The following is a 25,048-nucleotide window of genomic DNA, read 5'->3' on the forward strand; positions in this document are numbered from 1 at the left end:
AATTATTTACTCAAACCTAACTAGAATTCCTGCAGTTTTGAAATCATAGATATACTATGAGAATATCTTTCCATTTAACATCCATCAGGGAACCCAAGCATCCATTATTTGTACTGAATATTCATCAGCTTTCTGGTTAAGAAAAATTCTTCCAATTCCATCTTGGAGAAGTACAGAGACTTCCTGGAGTTTAGGTAAAATAGCCTTTCTAATTTAATAGTGTTTGCGATGGTAATTTTGCTAATGTGCAAATATAGGACCTTGGAAAGTAGGTCATTTGAAATATTTATATATACAGTGAACTGAGGATAGCATTTCATCTAAATGTATTAAATATGCAAAGGGAATGGATTTGTAATGAAATAAATCTTGCAAAGTCCCTATTGTTTGTATGAGTGATCAATTATTCATAGAATCATAAAATATTAGTTCCTAAATTAAGGCAATGGCCATCATGTTAACAGATTTGAGGAAATGAGAAAAAAAACACTATTAACATAGAATGTATTTAGAGGGAAAACTAACAGAATGTAAAAAATGAATTGAGATCAATATCCCCTAATAAAATGGTGGTATAAAAATGGTAAAAAAAAGCTTTAAGGGTAGACATACATTTCTCTTACACCTTGTTTCATAAAATAAATTACAGCATACTGTGGTATGGGTGATTAAACACCCGTATTTTGGTTATTGCAGAGAATACTGCTTTAAAGTTATTTAAGTAGCTTGTGTAGACACCAGTCAAATAAAATATACTACTTCAAAAAAGAACGCTTTAACTAGAGTATAAAAGGCCCTTTAGAACTAGTTCTTGTTTTCTAGACCCAGAAATATCGTATTTTTCACCTCTTAGGACCTGGCATAATATAATAACTTGAAGTAAAAAGGGAAAATGAGTTTGACGTTCCGCTGGCATTTTTGCACCAATGTATCACAAGTCTCTATGAAAAGTGGAAAAGAGTAATACTGGAAAGAAGTATTGGGCTAATAATGGGAAGGGTGTTGAACTGGGCAAGTCACTTTCATTCATTCATTCATTCAATTGTATTTATTGAGCACTTACTACCTGCAGAGCACTATACTAAGCAGTTGGGAAGTACAAGTCGGCAACATATAGAGACGGTACCTACCCAACAACGGGCTCACAGTCTAGAAGGGGGAGACAGACAACAAAACAAAACATGTGGACAGGTGTCAAGTCATCAGAATAAATAGAAATAAAGCTTGATGCTCATCATTAACAAAATAAATAGAATAGTAAATATGTACAAGTAAAATAAATAGAGTAATAAATCTGTACAAACATATATACAGGTGCTGTGGGGAGGGGAAGGAGGTAGGACGGGGGAAGGGGAGGAGGAGAGGAAAATGGGGCTCAGTCTGGGAAGGCGTCCTGGAGGAGGTGAGCTCTCGGGCTTCGAAGGGAGGATGTGTAGAGGGAGGGTATTCCAAGACGGGAAGGATGTGGGCTGGGGGTCGACAGGTCTTCTAGACTGTGAGCCCACTGTTGGGTAGGGACTGTCTCTATATGTTGCCAACTTGTACTTCCTAAGTGCTTAGTACAGTGCTCTGCACACAGTAAGCGCTCAATAAATACGATGGAATGATTGATTGATTGACAGTGGGACAGGCGAGAACGAGGCCCAGTGAGGAGGTGAGTGGTGGCAGAGGAACGGAGAGTGTGGGCTGGGTTGGAGAAGGAGAGAAGGGAGGTGAGGTAGGAGGGGGCGAGGTGATGGACAGCCTTGAAGCCGAGAGTGAGGAGTTTTTGCTTGATGCACAGGTTGACTGGCAGCCACTGAAGATTTTTGTGGAGGGGAGTAACATGTCCAGAGTGTTTCTGCACAAAGATGATCCGGGCAGCAGAGTGAAGTATAGACTGAAGTGGGGAGAGACAGGAGGATGGGAGATCAGAGAGGAGGCTGATGCAGTAATCCAGTTGGGATAGGATGAGAGATTGAACCAGCAAGGTAGCAGTTTGGATGGAGAGGAAAGGGCAGATCTTGGCAATGACTTCACTTCTCTGTGCCTCAGTTTCCTCATATGTAAAATGGGGATTAAGATTGTGAGCCCCACCTGGGACAACCTGATCACCTTGTATCCCCCCAGTGCTTAGAATAGTGCATCGTACATAGTAAGCCCTTAACAAATGCCATTATTACTATTATAACTGATTAATCCAACTATATACTGTGTGAAAAATGGACAGACAGCTGTTCCATCAGATAATATCTAGCTTCAAATTTTAAGAAAGTCAACTCTGTAGATAAAGCCCCAAGAATGTCAAAGCTTCTGGTAGTAGACCCACTGAGATCTGCAAGCAGAGAGCTTTTTATGGTAATTGTTAAGCACTTACTGTGTTCCAGGTACTGTAATAAGTGTTGGACTAGGTAAAGATTAATAAGGTTAGATTCTGTCCCAAATGGGGCTCACAGTCTTAATCCCCATTTTACAGATGAGGTAACCGAGGCACAGAGAAGTTAAGTGACTTGCCCAGGTCACACAGCAGACGAATGGCAGAGCCGGGATAAAAACCCAGGTCAAATTTGAGTTTGTTGCTTGGGATGATGATAATGATGATGATGATGAAGTAAAAATTGTGTATGTTCAAAAGTAATTTGAATCTGCTAGCTAAGATTCAAAGGAAGAGCTAGAAGATAAGAATGTGATTGCCCAGTGGAAGTGCAATAAGAGTAATATAGGGGGGAGTATTTTGAATCAATCAATCAATCAGTAGTATTTATTGAGCACTTACCATATGCAGAGCACTGGGATGAGCCTTGGGAGAGTACAATACAACAATATAACAGATAAATTTTCTGCCCAAAATACAGGCTAGGAGAAGTATGGGGGTATTTGAAAATAAGAGAGAAGCAGTATTGCCTAGTGGATGGAGCTCAAGCCTGGAGGACCAGGGTTCTAATCCCACCTCCGCCACTTGTCTACTATGTGACCTTGGTCAAGTCACTTCACTTCTCTGTGCTTCAGTTACCTCATCTGTAAAATGGGGATTAAGACTGTGAGCCCTGTGTGGGATTTGGACTGCGTCCAAATTTGTATCTACCTCAGCCCTTAGAACAGTATCTGGCACATAGTTAACCAGTACAACTGAAAATTAAAAAAGGAAAATGTAAAAATGAGGAAAATATTATCATAAGAAAAATGAGTAAGTAAATGAAAATAAGGATTCAACACCTGTGCTCCCTCCAACCTAGATTGTGAGTCTCATGTGCCTAATGTGATCAATTTTTATGTACCCCAGATTTTAGTACAGTGCTTGGCACATAGTAAGTGCTTAACAAATTGGAGTCCTACATGTAAACCCAAGCACAGTTGGCTTCTCTTGAGATATAACCTTCAGGGGAAAAGCTAAATAAGCGGATTTACATATGCCACAAATAGGTATCTACATCACCTTTAGGATGCAGCAAAATTTGCATATTGTCATTTTCATATTAAAATGTGTTTGGGGAACGCATTTCTGCAACTCCAGGTAGCTGGATGAATACTTTACCTTCAAAGAAGGTTTGTGTATGAGCCACGTTGTGCGAAAATCTGACACAGATCAGTTCTGGTTGCTAGGCAAGAGGGAACAATTGTGTGCTCATCTTCATAATGTCAGAGAGATAAGGGGCCATGCTAACACAACACATACCCAGAAAATGGCTAAAAGAGCTATTTCTATTACAAGTGAAGTTTCTGATTAGTTTATTGCTCCAATCTACATTTTAAATCCTTTAAAAAGGCAAAGTTGAATTTCATATTAGACAGGCTGTAACAATTTATTTTTAAGAATGAACTGATGCTTAGATGAGATAGTATATGCACACCTCCAAATTTCACACAGTCTGTGTTTCCAGATCATGTCATTTATCAGCCAGCAGGACAAAATCCCACATTTTCATGCTTAAATGCCTCATGGATTTAATGGAAAGAGGCATAGTTAGACTTGACAGAGTAGCTGGATAATACCATCTCAATATTCACTGCCTGAATCTCTCTAATACTTAACCTGGTCCTGAATGTTCATAAAAATGCACTGAATTGAACAGCCTCTCATTAACATGCCAGAGTAATGCTGTATTTTCTACAGGAATCACTTTGCCATTTTAGTACTAATATACAAAAGAGTTTCTCTCCTCAAATTTCATCCAATACGCTGTCTACATGGACTCACTTCAAGGAATGTCAAAATTCCCACCTGTTCGATAGCTAGCTTTAAATTGCTTGTACTTTTAATATACCAACGATATAGCTAATACTGGGGAACTAGCATAGTCTAGTAGAAAGAGCTCAGGAAAAGGAGTCAGAGCTCTGACACTTACTGCTGTGTGTGACCCTGGGCAAGTCATTTCACTTCTCCATACCTCATTTCCCTCATCTGCAAAATGGGGATTCTTTCTCCCATTTAGAATGTGAGGTCATGTGGGATCTGATTATCTTGTGTCTATCCAGGCACTTAGTAGGATGCTTGGCAGGCAGCAAGAATTTAACAAATACTAAAATGATTTTATATGTGGTATATATCTGCCCTACATTTTCAACACTCCTGATGGTAAAGTATTTCCATGTGTCCTAGTGACCAACATTTTAATCCCAGCTCCATTACTTGTCTGCTGTGTGACCTAGGGCAAGTCACATCTTCTCTCTGCCTCAGTTTCCTTACCTATAAGGTAGGAATTCATTAATTATTCTCCCTCCTACTTAGACTATGAGCCCCATGTGGGACAGAGACTATATGAGTATCTTATTTTTGCCTCAGTTCTTTAACAAATATTATTATCACCATTGTCATTATCATCACTATTATTACTAATATTATTATTATTCTGAGAAGAATAATATTATATATTATTACATATTATTCTGTATGAACAATATACTCTGCACTTAAAAATAGACCCTTGCTGCTTCAATTAGTCAGTCGATCAGTGGTGTTTGAGTGCTCGCTGTATGCAATGAAGTTGGTAAACGTTAGCCCTGCCCACGAGGGGATTACACTCTAGATATTTCAAATGTGATTATCCCATCCAGCGTGGATCTCTGTTCAATCAGTCAATTGTATCTATTAAATGCTTACTATGACCAGGGCACTGTACTAAGACCTTGGAAGAGTACCCACAAGGAATTTAAAATCTGGAGAGGAAATGGACATTAATATAAATAAATAAATAAATTATCCATATGTCTAGAACTGCTGTGGGGCTGAAGGTGGGGTGAATAAAGGGTGCAAACTCAATGCAAGGGTGATGTAGAAGGGAGTGGGAGAAAAAGAAATGAGGACTTAATCAGGGAAAGCCTCTTGAAGGGCATGTGATTTAAATAAGGCTTTGAAAGTGGGGAGAGTGATCACCTGCTATATATCAAGAGAGAGCGAGCTCTAAGCCAGAGGCAGGACTTGTGTGAGGGGTTAGTAGCACGATAGATGAGCTCAAGAGGTTTAGTGAGGGGTTTGACATGAGAGGAGCGAAGTGTCCAGACTGGGTTGTAGTAAGAAATTAGAGAGGTAAGGTAGGAAGGGATAAGGTGATTGATGAGTGCCTGCTTCATGCAGAGCTGAGTGAGAGAGATGAGTCAAGGACAATGCCAAGGTTACAGATTTGTGAGATAGGGAGGATAATGATAATAATAATGGCATTTGTTAAGTGCTTACTATATGCAAAGCACTGTTCTAAGTACTGGGGGGATACAAGATGATCAGGTTGTCCCACATGGGGCTCACAGTCTTAATCCCCATTTTACAGATGAGGTAACTGAGGCTCAGAGAAGTGAAGTGACTTGCCCAAGGTCACAAAGAAGACATGTGGGGGAGCAGGGATTAGAACCCATGACCTCTGACTCCGAAGCCTGTGCTGTTTCCACTGAGCCACCCTGTTTCCCATGGTGGTGCCATCTACAGTGAGGGGGAAGGCAGGGGGAGGGGAGGGTTTTGGTGGGATGTGAAGATTTGTTTTGGACGTGTTTAAGCTTAAACTGTTGGTGGGACATCCAAGAAGTGATGTCCTGATGGCAGGAGGAAATATAAGACTCAGAGAAGGAGAAAAAGATCAGGGCTGAAGATGTAGATGTGGGAATCATCCTCATAGAGATGGTAGTTGAAGCCACAGGAGTGAATGAGTTCTCCAAGGGATTGGGTGGAATGGAAAATAGAAGGGGACCCAGAACTGTGCCTTGAGAGACCTTTACAGTTAGGAACTGGGAGGCAGAAGAGAAGCCTGCAAAGGAGAGTGAGAATGAGTGGCCAAAGAGATAAGGGGAGAACCAGGAGAGGACAGTTGGTGTCAGTAAAGTCGAGGTTGGATAATGTTTCTAAGGGTTGGGAATTGTCAACAGTGTCAAAGGCATTCAATAAGGATTGGGATGTAGTGGAGTCCATTGGATTTGGCACAAAGATCATTGGTGGCCTTTGAGAGGGCAGTCCTAGAGTCAAGAGGGTGGAAGCCAGATTGGAGGGGGTCAAGGAGTGAATTGGAAATGAAGTGGAGGCAGCAGATGTAGACAACTCACTCAAGGAGTTTGGAGAGGAATGGTAGGAGGGAGATGGGGTAATAACTGGAGGGAGCCATGGGGTCAAGGTGGGGGGGGTGGGGGGTTTGTAGGATGGGGAGACAAGAGCATGTTGGAAAGAGGTGGGGAAGAGGCCATCGGAAAGCCAAACATTGAAGATGGGAGTCAGGGAAGGGGCAAGTTATTTGATAAGGTGCGAAGGGATGGGATCAGCAGCACAGGTGGAGGGGGCAGGAATTATCCTCTTGAGATAATTCTGGGAAACATGGAAGAGTCAAAGAAGGATCACGATTAGCAACTTCTCTTCTGATTGCTCCGGGAGTGCAGGGGCATTGTCTACCAACTTTACTGCACTGTCCTCTCGAGTGCTTACTACAGTGCTCTGTACATGCAAACACTCAAAAAATACCCTTGAGTATTGCCCACCAGGCTGGTCTGGGCACCATAGTAACCTTAAGCACTTAACAAGTGCATAGTACTGTACTAAACACTAAGGAGAAACAGCATAGCCTAGTAGATAAAACACAGGCCTGGGAGTCAGAGGACCTGGGTTCTAATCCCACTCTATCACTTTGCTGGGTGACCTTGAGCAAGTCACTTAACTTTTCTGTGCCTGTTACCTCATCTGAAAAATGGGGATTAAGATTAAGAGTTCCAAGTGGACTATGCCCAACCTCATTAGCTTGTATCTATCCCAGTGCTTAGTATAGTGCCTGGTGCGTAGCAAGCACTTAGTAAATAACAAAAAAAAAAAGCCACAGGTGAGAATTAGGTGGGTCACTTGCCACCTTTAGAAATGCAAAATCAACAGAAAAAATGAGGACAGAAATATAAAAAAAAAAGTCAGGGTACTGTGGCTTCCCTTAATGCAGAATCTAATTAATGGTACTTATGTGCTTACTCTGTGTCAAGCACTGTTCTAAATTCTGGGGAAATCCAAGTTAATCAGATTGGACACAGTCGCTGGCCCACATGGGGCTCACACTCTTAATCCCCATTTTACAGATGAGGTAATTGAGGCCCAGAGAAGTGAAGTGCCTTACCCAAGGTCACACAGCTGGCACATGGCAGAGCCGGCATTAGAAGCCATATCCTGACTCCCAGTGTTCCATCCACTAAGCCACATCACTGCCCTACTTCTCTCTTTCCCATGGGAATGGAGTAAACTGGATCAGGATCAAGGGTTTGGGATGATACAGTTTGGAGGCTACACAAGTTATAGGTGAAGATCTTGGCTGTCCAGTCGGTTGGAAGATCGAGATAGCTGGTCTGTCCTTCCTACCTGCCCATGGGATCATTTGGACAGAAATTTCCAGTAAACCAAGAGAGTGGACCACAAATGCAAACTTTAAGTGAGTAAATTGGAGGTACTGGGGCAATGAAGTGGTTAATAGCCTCAGGGGCCTCAGAAAATGGCTATTTTTTATGGAGCTTGTTGCTTTCCACCTGGGAGATTGTTTACATAAATGTCTATCAACAGTAACAACACGCTAACTTAATTTCACTCAAGGCAAATGTACAGACTGTTATGCTGGAAGTGACAGCTGTAGGAAATTTCAAAACTGATTAAAAATTATAGTCATTACCAGATTATTGAGCCTGGCAAGTATCAAGCAATGCTGATTAGGAGCAGCACCATAGAAATGTCTTGTTTATTGACTATAACATTCTTGTGCCCTCTGACGTTTCCCATGCCACTAATGTGTATTTTTTTTTTCCAGTTGGGCACAAAATCTTGTTTGCTAGTCCTCAAGCCTAACTGGAGTTGCTTCTGTTTCCAGATTGCATTTTCACTGTGATGAGATCTGTCTGTTTCATGTGGCAGTGCTTCTCTGCCCATTTCCTGGCTGGCTAACACATCACTTCTTTTTTGTTTGCTTTTGTTTCTGCCTACAAATTGGCGATGCTTTGTTGCTGAACCTCTTGAAGCGCAGAAGTAATTTCTGAATTGTTCAAGGAATAAATTATCTGGGGCAGCTGCGAACGTTGCCCTAGAGGTTGTGGAAGCAGAGTGGATATCAGATGTCCTTAGAAGCCCTTAAACCTCAGTAGTAGTTCTGTTCCAGGAAGCCCAGGATTTCTGGAAAACTTGGCAAATTCGGGAGTTTGCCCATTGGGACAGGAATATCTCTCAATGGGAGTGAGCCAGAGAAGCAGTGTGGCTTAGTGGATAGAGTCCAGTCATGGAAGGAACTGGGTTCTAATCCGGCTCTGCCACTTGTCTGCTCTGTGACCTTGGGGAAGTCACTTCACTTCTCTGTGCCTCAGTTACCTCATCTGGAAAATGGGATTAAGACTGTCCAACCCAATTTCCTTGTATTTTCCCCAGCACCTACTACAGAGTCTGTCTCATAGTAAGCACCTGACAGATACCACAATTATTATTACTGTTATTATCTATGCCTATCAATTAGGATGATCCATGAATACCAAGACTTTTGTCCCTTCTGTCTGAATGGGTGATGTGATTTCACCCGTATGTGATCTTTTGAGTGTTCAAGCCAAATTATGGAAAGGAACTCAGGTAAGAATTATCAAAATAATTCAGAGCAAACCATGCATTTATACATGAATGGACAGGATATTTAATCCATGGCATTAAATATGCCTTGGGGAGGCTGAGTTATCCAGAGAATTTGCTATTGGAACTCCTGGCTTTAAAATCTATTCAGGTTCTAGTTGACCCTGTAATATAATCCTTCCTAATACCAAAGACAGCAGGAGGGTATTTCCTAGACTGTACTTCTAAAATTCAGAAAAGGCAATAATTGCATGAATTCCCAGAAGACAGGCATATTTACTCATTGATGCTTTTTTTCCCCCTCAATCATAAGAATGAATTACTTTCATCCTTTGTAAAACATGATTTATCTACCATGTTTTCCTTCCCCAGATCCCAGTACAGCTAAGTAACAACAGGGTAGGCAGTTTTATAAGAGGTGACTGTGACTTCAAATATGAATAATAAGAACAGTGAGAAGTGTGTGTGGAGTGCCTTTGAAAATATATTTTTTTCCATAATTTACTGTCAATCATGCCAATAAGTTGAGGGAGGTGAATGGAAAATAGAATAACTCTGAATTTATGGAGGCAGCATTAAAAGAACAATCTTTGTCTTTGATAAAAATGATTCCTTTTCCTGGTTTCATTGCCTCCAGCACTAAGAATGGGAAAATAAGTTTCCCCACAGCCTCAAAGTACTGTTAAAGCCAATGTAGACAAATGACAGAAACATAATATTTTTCTTCATGGTCCTGTGGTATGGGTTAAGCAGGCTAAGTTAAACAGAGCCTTATGAGCCTTGAAGGTTTTGTTCTAAAATAAATGCCTATAAGGATGTATATTTTAAAGAAGGGAAAATTCACTCAGATAAGCAGGCAATACAGTTATTAAATGAAATTTATAGCTTAGGTTTTTTTCCTTTTTTTAAATAATATTTGTTCAGCACTGAACATGTGCCTGGCACTGCAGTAAGCGCCGGGTAGATGCAAGGTAATCGGGTTGGACACACTGTGTCCAGATTTACACAGTTGACTGGCAGAGTCAGGATTAGAACCCAGGTCCTCTGACTCCCAGGCCTGTTTTTTCCACGCTGCTTCTCCTAGAAGCTTATTCATTCATTCATTCAATCGTATTTATTGAGCGCTACTGTGTGCAGAGCACTGTACTAAGCGCTTGGGAAGTACAAGTTGGCAACACGTAGAGACGGTCCCTACCCAACAGCGGGCTCACAGCCTAGAAGGGGGAGACAGAGAACAAAACAAAACATATTAACAAAATAAAATAAATCAAATAAATATGTACAAATAAAATAAATAGAGTAATAAATACGAACAAACATATATATATATATATATATATATATATATATATATATGCAGGTGCTGTGGGGAGGGAAAGGAGGTAAGGCACGGGGTGGGGAGGGGGAGGAGGGGGAGAGGAAGGAAGGGATTCATTCTGGGAAGGCGTAGTGTGCAGAGTGTTACACAGAGCTTCTGGGAAAGTACAGCAGGAGCTCAAACTTGCTCTGCCCTCAAAGAACTTACATTCTAGTTGTGGCATCATCATCATCATCATCATCAATCGTATTTATTGAGCGCTTACTATGTGCAGAGCACTGTACTAAGCGCTTGGGAAGTACAAATTGGCAACATATAGAGACAGTCCCTACCCAACAGTGGGCTCACCGTCTAAAAGGGGGAGACAGAGAACAAAACAAACATACTAACAAAATAAAATAAATAGAATAGATATGTACAAATAAAATAAATAAATAGAGTAATAAATATGTACAAACCTATATACATATATACAGGTGCTGTGGGGAAGGGAAGGAGGTAAGATGGGGGGATGGAGAGGGGGACGAGGGGGGAGAGGAAGGAAGGGGCTCAGTCTGGGAAGGCCTCCTGGAGGAGGTGAGCTCTCAGCAGGGCCTTGAAGGGAGGAAGAGAGCTAGCTTGGCGGATGGGCAGAGGGAGAGCAGTCATTAACATATTAACAAATAGGGTAACCAGAATAATTTCATTGATTGGGCAATCAATCTTACATCTACATGGAAGGGCTGAGGAATGGTATAAATCAATCTGTAAGTCGTAGAGGTGCTGAGAGTTAAATGGGGAAGACTCGTGGAGGATTTCGAACATGGAGATTACGGAGGTCTGTCGGATTCGGGAAGGGAGGGAAGGTCAGGTTGTCGAGTTGACAAGTCGAGTGAGGGGATGTAGGCGGGAGAGTCAAGAGTGCCCTTGTCCAAGACCCACAGTTCCCTCAATGATCTAAAGGCTGGAAAGTGTGGGTTTTAGATGAATGAAGAAGAGGACCTAAGAACCAGTAAGTAGTCTAGGTAACTTAAGGAACATAACAAGAAAGCATAGTCTGGAAAGACAAGTAGGTGAAGCAATACTTCTTGGCTCCACTAATTAATTAATTCTGGTATTTGTTAAGCGCTTACTATGTGCCAAGCACTGTTCTAAGCACTGGGGTAGATACAAGGTAATTGGGTTGTCCCATGTGGGGCTCACAGTCTTGATCCCCATTTTACAGATGAGGGAACTGAGGCACAAAGAAGTTAAGTGATTTGCCCAAAGTCACACAGCTGACAAGTGGCAGAGCTGGGATTAGAACCCACGACCTCTGACTCCCAAGCCCAGGCTCTTTCTACTGAGCCACGCTGCTTCTCCACTAATTCAATTCCCCAAGGAAAAGCAGCAGGCCGAGTGAAAAGAGCATTCGCCTGGGAGTCAGAGAACGTGGATTCTACTCCTGACTCTGCCACTTGCTTGCTGTGATGACCTTGGACAAGTCACGTAACTTCTCTGCACCTCAATTTCCTCATTTGTAAAATACTTCTCCCCCCTGCTCTGTTAGACTGGAAACCTCATGTGGGACAGGCACTGTGTCTGACCTGATTATAACTACCCTAGTGCATAGTATAGTTCTTGGCGTATTTAAACAATATTAAAATTATTATTATTCCCCACAACTTCTGAATTTGGAACCACCTTGATTCCTTTCTGGATCACAATGAAGTAATGCTTTTGTTTATTTTATTTCTAGGGGAACAAAATGGTACCTTTTTTTTTTCCATTTTGACTCTTCTAGCAATTTTTTCTCTCCTCTTTTTGTAGCATGAGCTTAAATATTCGCTAATATGATATTGCCTGTCTCAGCTATTTCCTGACATGATTAATAATAAAGGAAGAGTTCATCTAGAAAATTTTCTTGGAAATTTTTCTCAAATATGAGGTCATGAATTGCAGTATGTAACTGCTTATTTATTAATCTAAATATGCAATTTTATTGGAGGCCGGTTGTCGTTTGAGGATTTGTCATCTAACAATCATCTCTCCACCCATCATATGAAGGATAATTAGGATAAAAGCCTTGACCAGCTTTGAAAGGTTTCCTTTTTTATAAAAATTGAATTTGCGTGCCTAGATGCAAATTGAAGATGAAGCTTAAAAGGTGGAAGAGTCACAGACCCCAAAATATCTTCCTGTTTTTTTATTCATTGTAAGTATTTCAGTTATTACATTTAGATCCAGTATTTGAAAATTGTGGAGTTGCCAAGTCCCAATTAGCTGTAAAAGTTATAGTGACTTTATAATGCAGTTTTAGATATGAGTTAAGCGTGGTCGAGGCTCATCGTTTTAGCAAACGATGACTAAGAGAGAACTGCTTCATGACTTGCAGTAGCGCTGTTATTACTTATAGATATTTCTTTAGAAGTGACAGAATTGGAAAGCTGGTGGCATTTCAAAAGTCACAGTCAAGGGAAAAAGTAGAATCTCCCAACATTTGTATATGCTTGGGATCTGCAGTGTTTCAATGTAAATCACAAAGCTGATGAGAAGAACAAAACTAGATTGGAAGGAAGATAGGATAGAAACTCTTCAGGAGGCAACAGATTTTCCCTCACTCCCTCTCTTCCTATCTTTCTCCATCCCTCCCTTCCAACCTCTTCTGCTTCCTGGGACACTCTATGACTTCGATAAACACCCCATATCAAACAAAAACTCCTCACTATTGGCTTTTAAGCTCTTCATCACCTTGCCCCTTCCTATCTCACCTCCCTTCTCTCCTTCTACATCCCAGCCCATACTGATGCTAAACACTACTCCACACTGCTCCTCTGATGCTAAACTTCTCACTGGGCCTCCATCTCGCCTGTCTCATGGCCGATCTCTGGGCCCACGTCCTACCTCTGGCCTGGAATGCCCTCTCTCCTCAAATCCTCCAAGCAATCACTCTTCCTCCAACCCTTAAAGCCCTACTGAAGGCTCACCTCCTCCAAGAGGCTTTCCCAGACTAAGTTCCTTTTTTCCCGGCTCTCCCTCCCTTCCTTTACACCTCGACTCATTCCCTGTGCTATTTCTCCCCTCTTCCTGCCCCACAGTACTTATGTATATATGTATATATCTAAAATTCTATTTATATTGACGACTGTTTACTTGTTTCGATGTCTGTCTCTCCCCCTCTAGACTGTAAGCCCATTGTGGGCAGGGGTTGTCTCTCTTTATTGCTGTGTTGTACTTTCCAAGAGCTTAGTACAGTGCTTTGCACACAGTAAGCGCTCAATAAATGTGATTGAATTAATGAATGAATCCCATCTATGTGTTCATTTACGCATATTCGTGCTGGGGACTTTATCTTTGTAAAGTAGACTCTTAGGACAATGAGGGGAGAAATAATGTCTTCTAGCTCTTTTGTACTCATTCTAGCTTAGAAGAGTGAATGCAGAAGTTGATCTGTAAACTCTACTCAGATTTTACAGTATTTGTAAAGTGCTCACTATGTGCCAGGCACTATAATAAGCACTGGGGAAGATCCAACATAATCAGGTGGGACACAGTCCCTACCCCACATGGGGTTCACAATTTTAATCCTCATTTTACAGATGAGGTAACTGAGGCACCGAGAAGTGAAATGACTTGCCCAAGGTCACATGGATGAGAAGTGGCAAAGCTGGGGTTAGAACCCAGGTCCCCTGATTCCCAGACCCACATTCTTTCCACTAGTCCACAATTTCTCTATTCATCAATACTGATTGATTAATTCCTATAAGGACTTCTAATAATTATAATTGCTGTCATTATTAGATTATGAATATTATGAGAAGCAGTGAGGCTTAGTGGAAAGAGCACGGGCTTGGGAGTCAGAGGTCATGGTTCTAATCCCAGCTCTGCCACTTGTCTGCTGTGTGACTTTGGGCAGGTCACTTAACTCCTCTTTGTCTCAGTGACCTCATCTGTAAAATGGGGATTAAGACTGTGAACCCTTTTAGACTTTTTTACAGTCTTTTAGACTGTGAGCCCACTGTTGGGTAGGGACTGTCTCTATATGTTGCCAACTTGTACTTCCCAAGCGTGTGCTCTGCACACAGTAAGTGCTCAATAGATACGATTGATGATGATGATGATGATGAACCCCAGGTGGGGCAACCTGATTACCTTGTATCTACCCCAGCACTTAGAACGGTGCTTGGCACATAGTTAGTGCTTAACAAATGCCATCATTATGTTATTATTATTAAATTATCACTACTTGTATATTTGTGATAGTTTGGTGTGTGTCGCACCTTGACTGTTTAGTGGCATGTATGCATTTGGATCTGGTTTAGTGCACTCCCTGGGCATTAATCAAAACTTCGGTACCCGTGTTCTGAATGCATACTGTCAGAAAATGGGAAATGGTTTAGATGAAAGTTCATATCCTCACTTCACAACTAGGCCCAATCTCACCAAATACGGTGACCATTCCTCCCGTTTCTTCCACTTACTCATTCATCCAACCCTGCCCAAATGGTGAACACTAAAGTTCACCTAGGTTGGCTTTTTGTGAATGTCCTAAACCTTTACTGAGAGCCAAGCTGAGTGTGCCAGGTAGGCCATGGAGGAATTGGATTCCCCAGTCACCAGGACTTAACTAAACCAGCCCAGATATTCTGAAAGAATCAATTTTTCTCCACTTAGTAACTTAGAGACACCCGTCATCTTCCCATTTCTCCCCTACCTCAGGCCATGGATACCTTGGTCAAAGTTAACACTCAAATTTCAGATAAATGAATGGGGAGGGAGGTCGGCGGGTCAAAAATGGAGTGGTTGGCTTTTTGGTATATGTTCTTTTCTTTCAGTGAGTTGTGTAATTCTGTTGGGTTCAATGATTTCTCTCATGTTTCTTCTGGGCCAATGGAGTTTAGGCTCCTTCAGGTCAGAAAGCAGCTTGGTATTTAATAAGGCCCATGAGATTTACTGTAACCCCATAGGCATTAATAAGCATTGCCATGGTCTTGCTATAATTTAACACACCTTCACTGGTGGGCTATGTGAGGAGAAAGGACGGTAGCAGATTACCCAAGCATATGGTGTTTGGCGAGTAGAAGTGGGAAAGATGCACACAGGGAAAAGGGAACACATGCTTCAAGGCATAGAGAAGCATGGTCGTAGACAATATGAGAGAGCAGTGAACCATTGAGAGTCACTGGGAACAGACAAACCAGTCTGTTATAGCAACGAAGAGGATGATTAACCAGATCCTTAAACAGAGGCTTGGGGACTATAAGAAGATTAGAACATAGTAAGATGATGGCAAAGCATAGAGTGAGACAAAGAGCCAGTATTATGCTCACATAGTGGGGAATAGGTGGTCAGCTGGATAAGGATTTTTCCTGCCATCCCTGCGTGCTTGAGTAGGACAATGCTTAGTACAGTGTTGTTCACACAGTAAGATGTCAATAAACACCACTGACTAATCGAACATATTACCCAGAACACAGAAGATCCTCAATCAATACCACTGACTGATTCCCCTCTGAGCCTGTTACCTCATCTGTAAAATGGGGATTAGGACCATGAGCCCCAGGTGGGACAACCTGATTACCTTGTGTCTACCCTAGCGTTTAGAACAGTGCTTGGCACATAGTAAGCGCTTAACAAATACCATAATTATTATTATTATTATTGATTTTGAAGATGTGCTGATTCCTCTCCTTTTTATAAAACCTGAATCTTCATGATGGGCAACTATCAGGAATGCCAGACTGCCTTCAAAGAGGAAGTTGTGTTCTTTCTTGGTTGTTCATACATGTTCCCTTAGACTGTAAGCTCGTTTTGGGCAGGGAATTTGTCTGGTTATTTTTACATTGTACTCTCCCAAGCACTTAGTAAAGTAAATCTCATCAGCATTAATGTGAGGTTGTTGGAGTTTACCCATAGGAGATGCCCTGCCCCTTGGGGAAATCATTGGCTTTGGTTCCTGGGGCCTTTTAGGAAGGTTATTTGTACCTGCATGGTTTCTGGGGAGAATATGACTCTTTCTGAAATCACATCTGTCCCAGGAAGCCCATCTTCATCAATTTATCTTCACCCCACATGGCAACCTCCTTAGCTACTTCTTCAGCTCTTCTGTACCAACCGTGCATGTCTCCACATATTGATTTGCATACCATCTGATTCCAGCCCTGGATCATACATATATCTACCTGTTTTTCTTCCTCATACCTGTAAAATATTTCAGTGGTTGATTCCCCCAGTGGATTGTAAGATCCTTGAGGGCAGGGACTGTGTCTACTTTATTTTACTCTTCCAAGTGCTTAGTACAGTGTTATTCACACAGTAAGATGCCAGTAAACACCACTGACTGATTGAACACATTACCCTGAACCCAAAAGATCCTCAATTGATTTTGAAGATGTGCTGTTTCCTCTCCTTTTATAAATCATGGATCTTAATGATGGGCAACTATCAGGATGCCCTGCTGCCTTCAAAGAGAAAGTTGTGTTGTCCCTTGATTGTTCACATAGGTTCCTCTAGACTGTAAGCTTGTTTTGGGTAAGGAATGTGTCTTTTTATTTTTATATCATACTCTCCCAAACACTTAGTACAGTGCTCTGTACTCAGTAAGCACTAAATAAATATAATTGACTGCTTTTCTTGATTCAATCGTACTTATTGAGTGCTTACTGTGTACACTGTATTAAGCGTGTGATAACTACAATTATATCTACTTTTGAGCACTACAGTGTCTGTAGTAGCCCAATGTGATGGAATTCCTCTACCCTCTAAATGGAGACAATCTCCAGTAGTGGCGATGGCAGGAAGGAAGAGGTTTTTTTAACAAAACGTTTTTTCTATATGTCCCTTTAATAAATCCTTATCTCTCTACTGGTGAACCACAGGATGTCAACTGTAGCCACAGGAGAGATGGAGAGGGAATCTAGCAGTGGTATTTGAGTGCTTACTGTAAGCAGAGCACTGTACCAAGCATTTGGGAAACTACAGTATAGTAGAGTTGGTAGGCATGATCCCAGCACATGAGAAGCTACAGTTTAGAGGAAGAGACAGGCATTAAAACAAATTACAGAAAGGGGAAATGACAGAGTGTGAGAATATGAAGCAGCATGGCTCACTGGAAAGAGCATGGGCTTTGGAGTCAGAGGTCATGGGTTCAAACCCTGGCTTCGCCACTTGTCAGCTGTGTGACTTTGGGCAAGTCACTTAACTTCTCTGTGCCTCAGTTACCTCATCCGTAAAATGGGGATTAAGACTGTGAGCCCCCCGAGGGACAACCTGATCACCTTGTAACCTCCCCAGCGCTTAGAACAGTGCTTTGCACAAAGTAAGTGCTTAACAAATGCCATCATTATTATTATTATTATCCCAGCACACAAGAAGCTACAGTTTAGAGGAAGAGACAGGCATTCAAATAAATTACAGAAAGGGGAAATGGCAGAGTGTGAGAATATGTACCTAAGTGCTGTGTGGCTCAGGGAGGGGTGCATATCAAGTGCTTAAAGGGGGAGAGCCGAGTGCAATGGCAAAGTAGAAGGGAGTGTGGATGGGGAAGATGAGAGTTAGAGAAGGCCTCTTGAAGAGGGTGTGATCTTAGGAGGGTTTTGAAGATGGGGATACTAGTGGTCTGTCAGATATGAAAGAGACGAGAGTTCCAGGCCTGAAGGAGCATGTAGGCAAGGAAGCAGGGATGGGATAGATAATAATAATAATAATGGTATTTATTAAGCACTTACTATGTGCAAAGCACTGTTCTAAGCGCTGGGGAGGTTACAAGGTGATCAGGTTGTCCCATGGGGGGCTCACAGTCTTAATCCTCATTTTACAGATGAGGGAACTGAGGCACAGTGAACTGACTTGCCCAAAGGCACACAGCTGACAATTGGCGGAGCCGGGATTTGAACCCATGACCTCTGACTCCAAAGCCCGGGCTCTTTTCCACTGAGCCACGATAGATGAGATAGAGGTAGAGAGAGTAGGTTGGTTGGATTGTATAGTAGGAGATCAGTGAAGTAATCTAGTAGGATTTAAGGTAATCTGACTGAGTGCCTTAAAGTCTAAGGTAAGGAGTTTCTGTTTGATGTGGATGTGTATAGGCAACCACTGAAGGCTTATGAGGAGTGGAGAAAGGTGCACTGAACATTTTTTAGAAAAATGATCTGGGCCGCAGAGCGAAGTATGGACTGAAGAGGGAAAAGGCAGGAAGCAGGGAAGTGGGCAAAGAAGCTGACAGAGTAGTTGAGGCAGGGTAGAATAAATTCTTGGATCAGCATATATTAGCAGTTTGGATAGAGAGAAAAGCATGGATTTTAACAATGGTGTGAAAGTAGAACTGGCAGGACTGGGTGACAAATTGAATATGTGTGTTGAGCGAAAGATAAATCAAGGATAATGCCAAGGTTATGGATAAGGAGGATGATGTCTACAGTGTAAGGGAAGGAGATGGACAGGAATTGGGGGGGAAGATGAGGAGTTGTGTTTTGAACATGTTATGCTTGAGGTGTCAGTGAGACATCAAAGGTAGAGCTATCCTGAAGGCAGGAGGAAATGTGGAACTGCAGAGAAAGAGAGAGGTCAAGGCTGGAGAGGTAGATTTGCAAATTGTCTGCATAGAGATGGTAGTTGAATTCTTGGGAGCATATGAATACTCCAAGGAAGTTGGTGTAGATGGAAAATAGAAGGGGACCAGGAGTCTTTTCTTGAAGGACACCCCTTTCCCCCACCCCTCACCTCCACCGCAATAGAGAAGAACTCCACCCGCTCTTCTAGACTGTGAGCCCGCTGTTGGGTAGGGACCGTCTCTATATGTTGCCAACTTGGACTTCCCAAGCGCCTAGTACAGTGCTCTGCACACAGTAAGTGCTCAATAAATATGATTGAATGAATGAATGAACTCCTCCAAAGTATTCCTTGCATTGGAGAAGGCAATGTTTCTGCTTTTCCCAAAGACAAAACTGCCCTACTTGTCTTTCCTCCCTCATCTGCCAATTTTTCTCTTCCCCTCACCTCTCTAACCTGTTCAAATCTCATTAAGATAGAGTCCCTTCCTCAGCTTTGCTCACCACAAATATTGTGCGGCTATATTCTTCCCTGCTAAAAATTTCTCATGCATCCATCCTGCTACCATTTATTCATTCATTCAATCATATTTATTGAGTGATTACTGAATGCAGAGCACTATATAAGCGCTTGGGAGAGTACAATATAACAATAAACAGACACATTCCCTGCTCACAATGAGCTTACCGTCTAGGGGAGAGACAGACATTAATATAAATAAATTATAGATATGTGCATTAAATGCTTTGATGTACCACCAAACAGCTCTTCAGAGTTCCCCTGTGCTAAGTGCAGGGGCTTTATTAAATAACCATATCAAGCAATCAATGGTATCTATTGAGCCTGTACTATGAGCAGAGTACTGTACTAAGTGCTTGAGAAAGTTCAATTAAACAGTTGATAGTTGAAGTTCCTGCCCACAAGGAATTTACAGACAGATAAAATAAAATAAATAAAATAAAATAGTTAAGGGATAGGGGAAATAGAAGAGTCTAAGAATATTTCCACAGGTGTTGTGGGCCCGAAGTGAGTATCATAGTGCTTGAGGGATACACAGCTCTCGGTTCATAGTTTTTGTAGAGTATGGATAATAATAATAATGATGGTATTTGTTATATATATATATATAATGGCATTTATTAAGTGTTTTTTATGTGCAGAACACTGTTCTAAGCACTGGGGGGGTTACAAGGTGATCAGGTTGTCCCACGTGGGGCTCACGGTCTTAATCCCCATTTGACAGGTGAGGTAGCTGAGGCCCAGAGAAGTTAAGTGATTTGCCCAAAGTCACACAGCTGACAATTGGCAGAGCCGGGATTTGAACCCATGACCTCTGACTCCAAAGCCCAGGCTCTTTCCACTGAGTCACACTGCTTCTCTAATAAGGAATAAAGATAATAAGGATAAGGAAGCAGGCTGGCCTAGTGGAAAGAGTGCATGCCTGGGAATCAGATGGTTCTACTCCCAGCTCTGGCACTTGCCTGCTGTGTGTCCCTGGACAACTCCCTTAACTTTTCTGTGCTTCAGTTTCCTCAACCGTAAAATGGTGTTTCAATACTAAGAGCCCCATGTGGGATATGGACTGTGTCCAACCTGATTAGCTTGTATTTAGGGAAGCAGCATGGTGTAGTGGATAGGTCACGGGCCCCAGAGTCAGAAGGTCATGGGTTCTAATCCCAGCTCCACCACTTACCTGCTGCATGACCTTGGCAAGTCCCTTCACTTCTCTGTGCCTCAGTTACCTCACCTGTAAAATGGGGATTTATGACTGTGAGCCCCATGTGGGACAGGGCCTGCGTCCAGCCTGATTTGCTTGGATCCACACCAGCGCTTAATAAAGTGTTTTGCACACAGTAAGTGCTTAATAAATACTACTATTATTGTTATTATTATGTACCCCAGAAATTAGTTCAGTGCCTGGCACATAGTAAATCTTCAACAAATACCATAAAAACAGTTATCCCTACTAGTTAGACGGTGTGGGACAAGAACTGTGTCAAACCTGATTAACAGAACTAACTACTCTAGCACTTAGAGTGTTATATATTATGTAGTTAGCACTTAACAAGCATAATAACAATAATAAAATAAAGGGCTAGGTCTTGGAATGTCCCCCTCTAAGCAATAAGCTCCTTGTGGGTAGGGACCATGCCTACCAACTCTATTATATTTTACTCTCCCAAGTGCTTCAGTACAGTGCTATGCACACAGTAAGTGCCCAATAAATATGATTAATTGATTGGAGGGCCTCAAATCCTGTCCCCCAGCTCAGACACACAAACTGGGCTCAGACACATAAACTGATCATTTCAGGAACTTTTGGAGGTAATGGAGAGATCTGTGAGCCCATTCTTGGGTAGGGATTGTCTTTTCTGTTGCCAAATTGTACTTTCCAAGCGCTTAGTACAGAGCTCTGCACACAGTAAGCACTCAATAAATACAAATGAATGAATAACTGAGAAAATTTGAATTGGCTTCCTCCATTTCCATTTTCTCTAGATCCTCTTCTGAAAACTCTGCTGAACTCGTATGCCTGAAACTGGCTTGCATTATCCCCTTCCTGTAGAAAAAAATACACTTAAACAGATTGTGCTTACATAGAAAAAAGTTGTGTCAGTAAAACTTAAATCAGTTTTAAGCCAATATAAAATTTATTAGTAGGTAAGAAAGAAGACAGCCTGTTATTAATATATATTTTTCCTGCCCTAAGAAAACCCTTTTATGCTCTCAACAAACTTCTGGATTTGTTTTTCACTCGCTCCTTGTTTGATTTTTGTGGTGAAGATGGGGTTCTGAAATCTAAATTCTCAAGTATGTTTTCTGATGGGGGGATGAGAGAGAGACAGTCTAAAGGAATAATTGGAAAATGAATACGATGGGGTCTTGTAGACGCAGTCTGTTCATAACAGCTATAGTGAATGGGCTCATCTCCGTAGAACACTGCACATTTCAAGGGTGCCAGCTACCTGTGATTTTGTTTGTGAGTCCCTGACAGTTCCTTGGAAATCTGCTGGGGGAATGCTGATCATCGCTAATAGGCAAGCTGTCGTGCTTTACAGCATAAAAATCTCAATAACTGGCAGTCCTGACAGCAGTCAGTATCCGCCGATGAAAGTTCTTGGCACATCTCCACAGGATTGTGGGGGTGCGCTTAGCTCACAGTCGCCGACGCGCCTGCCTCTGTTCTGTCTCAGTTAATTATACCTGAAACAAAGTTGAAGTGCTCTGGAGAGTTCAAGAGAGAAGTTGCCGATGCCAATTCCCTGAGCCCAAGTCATGTTATGATATTCACAGAGAGCCTGGCAGCCCCTTGTGCAACCCGCAGCATCCGAGACAGAATTTTGCTTCAGAAACAGATTTGCATCGAGAATCCTGGCAAATCTGTTTATCGTGGAATCGAGAAGACTTTTTAGAAGCTTTTGGGAATCGGCTTCCATTTAGATTGATTTAAAAAATTGGAAGTGATGTGTCTTGTCAACTAAGGGATAATGATGTGCTGAGGGTAGAAGTAGGTTCCCAAGTAAACGCAAAATGAAATGATAAGGAAGAAAGTGCCGTTGGGGGGGAAAGAAGTTCTATTTGTTTTCTTTCATTGATTTTTCTTGATCCACTAGGGAAAATAAATGTACAAGTTCTTTAGTTTTCCAATCCTTGATTCTCGAGAGATCCATTTTATAAAATGCCTTTTTGTAATTTTCCCTTTTAAAACTTTGGCATGACCTTTACTTATATAAGCGATTCCCTTACCAGTAATTATTTTAATGTCCATCTCCCCAGCTAGATTGTAAGCAGGTTGAGGGCAGGGATCGTATCTAACTCTATTATACTCTCTCAAATGCTCTTAACAGTGTCAACGCTCTGACAAGCAGCATAGCCTAGTAGAAAGAGCATAGGCCTGGGAATCGGAGGATCTGAGTTCTAATCCTAACTCTGCCAGTTTCCCATTTTGTGATCCTAGGCAGGTCACTGAGCCTATCTCTGCCTCAATTTCCTCATCTGTAAAATGGAGATTTTACAGATTTATTTAAACCATGAGCCTCATGTGGGATTGTGTCCAACCTGATTAACTTGTACTAACCCCAGAACATAGAACAGTGCTTGACATATAGTGAGAACTTAATAAATGCCATAATAATAACAATAAGAATAATAAGTATTATTGATTGATCGATTGCATAGATGCCTTCCTGGGTCCAAAAAAGCGGGGTACAAACTTTAGAGGAGAGAGGTCTCTTCTAGTGCTGAGGTAAATTTGCTTTATTATCTGATGCTAAAATAAAAAAAAAATATCATGACCAAAAGAGAGTTATTGGGTATTCTACTGCACACAGTGGTATGTGCCATTTCGCATTGAGTGTTTTGTGTGATGTCTAGTAATTGCCTCCATGATGCTGCATGAAAACAGAAAAAGTTGTGTCAACTGCCCAATCACCCTTGAATTCATTTTGAATTTTTTTCTGTAATGGCCATTCGAGCAGAAGAAGTCTCAGGACCACTACTGAACCAATGATCTCCCTTGGGTGACACCCCCAATTGCGCAGCAGAAATTCATTCATTCATATTTATTGAGCACTTACTGTGTGCAGAGCACTGTACTAAGTGCTTCGGAAGTACAAATCATCAACATATAGAGAGGGTCCCTCCCCAAAAACGGGCTCGCAGTCTAGAAGGGGGAGACAGACAACACAACAGGACAAAGCAAGTAGATAGGCGTCAATACCATCAGAATAAATAGAATTATAGCTATATACACATCATTAATAAAATAGAGTAATAAATATGTACAAATATATACAAGTGCTGTGGGGAAGGGGGTAGGCGGGGGTTGCAATGGGGAGGGGAGGAGGAGGAGAGGAAAAGGGGTGGGCTCAATCTGGGAAGGCCTCCTGAAGAAGGTGAGCTCTCAGTAGGGCTTTGAAGGGAGGAAGAGAGCTAGTTTCACTAGTTTGTATTGAGGGATTCACCAACAAAGGAAGACTGATATAACGAGAGCCAGGAAATGCTGGTCATCGGGAACTGAGCTGTGGGCAATATCTGAGCAGATCCAAAGGATTACGGTCTGTTCTTGGAAAATCCGGTGTTAAGGTTCAGATTCTGAGGGAGCTCTTTCTCTATAGAGGTTAAACGCCCAGAATTGCAGAAGAGAAATGTATTCCTTGACCCCCCACAACACAATTCCCTCCCCACCTCCAAAGTCTTCCTTCACACAAGGTCAGGTAGACACTGCCTTACACCGAAGTCCTCATTTACAGGTTTTGCATCCCAGCCTTCCGGCTTACTACATGCCAAGCACTGGTGTAAGTGCTGGGGTAGATACAAGGTAATCAGGTTGTCTCATGTGAGGCTCACAGTCCTAATCCCCATTTTACAGATAGGGTAACTGAGGCCCAGAGAAGTGAAGTGACTTGCTCAAGGTCAAACAGCAGACAAGTGGCAGAGTCAGGATTAGAATTTATGTCCTCTGACTCCCAAGCCCGGGCTCTTTCCACTAAGCCATGCTGCTTCCCTATTAATTAATTAATGATGGCACTTGTTAAGCGTTTACTATGTGCCAAGCACTGTTCTAAGCCCTAGGGGCGGGGGGGGATAATACAAAATAATCAGGTTGTCCCACATGGGGCTCACAGTCTTCATCCCCATTTTACAGATGAGGGAACTGAAGCAGAGAGAAGTTAAGTGACTTGCCCAAAGTCACACAGCTGACAAGTGGCAGGTATGGCCCGTGAATTTGCTGACATGCTCCTTCGCAAGACCTAAAAGCAGTAATTGTATAAACAATTGTATAAACTTTATAAGCAGGAACATTTTAATAAGTTCTACTGATAATGGTACCTAATGTAACTGTATTTAGAATCTGGAATCACTTTCTTTTCAAAACTGGGGCAGTCCAAAGGTCCTGCCTTCACAGGGAAGAAGTACCATGGAGGCAAATACCGTAGAAGAGCCAGGGAGTTATGAAGTGGGCATGCCTTCGTTGGCCTGGAGGACCCGACTTCTCTGTCAGTGCTTTACCAAAGCCTGTAAACTGGCTTGAGGGAGAGCCGAGGTTAAGGTGATGGAAAACCAGCGGAGGACAGGGAGTGAAGTCCTCCAGATAGAAGGATGTGACCTCTGGTGAGGTCCCTGAGTCATTCCCAGAGAGGAATGTTGAGGTTGGAGGAATGGGGAAATCCCCAAAGTTAATCCCCATGTCA

The 25,048-nt window shown here is 42.0% G+C and overlaps 1 protein-coding gene across 1 annotated transcript in view; it reads left to right on the top strand.

The window, feature by feature from the left end:
- The window catches only part of DLGAP2 (DLG associated protein 2), a 547,078-nt gene that overhangs the window by 380,686 nt on the left and 141,344 nt on the right, over positions 1 to 25,048 (top strand). The gene's annotated exons all lie outside the window — the stretch shown is intronic.

The sequence above is a fragment of the Tachyglossus aculeatus genome, chromosome X1 (assembly GCF_015852505.1).
Source record: "Tachyglossus aculeatus isolate mTacAcu1 chromosome X1, mTacAcu1.pri, whole genome shotgun sequence".
In the NCBI taxonomy this organism is placed as follows: domain Eukaryota; kingdom Metazoa; phylum Chordata; class Mammalia; order Monotremata; family Tachyglossidae; genus Tachyglossus; species Tachyglossus aculeatus.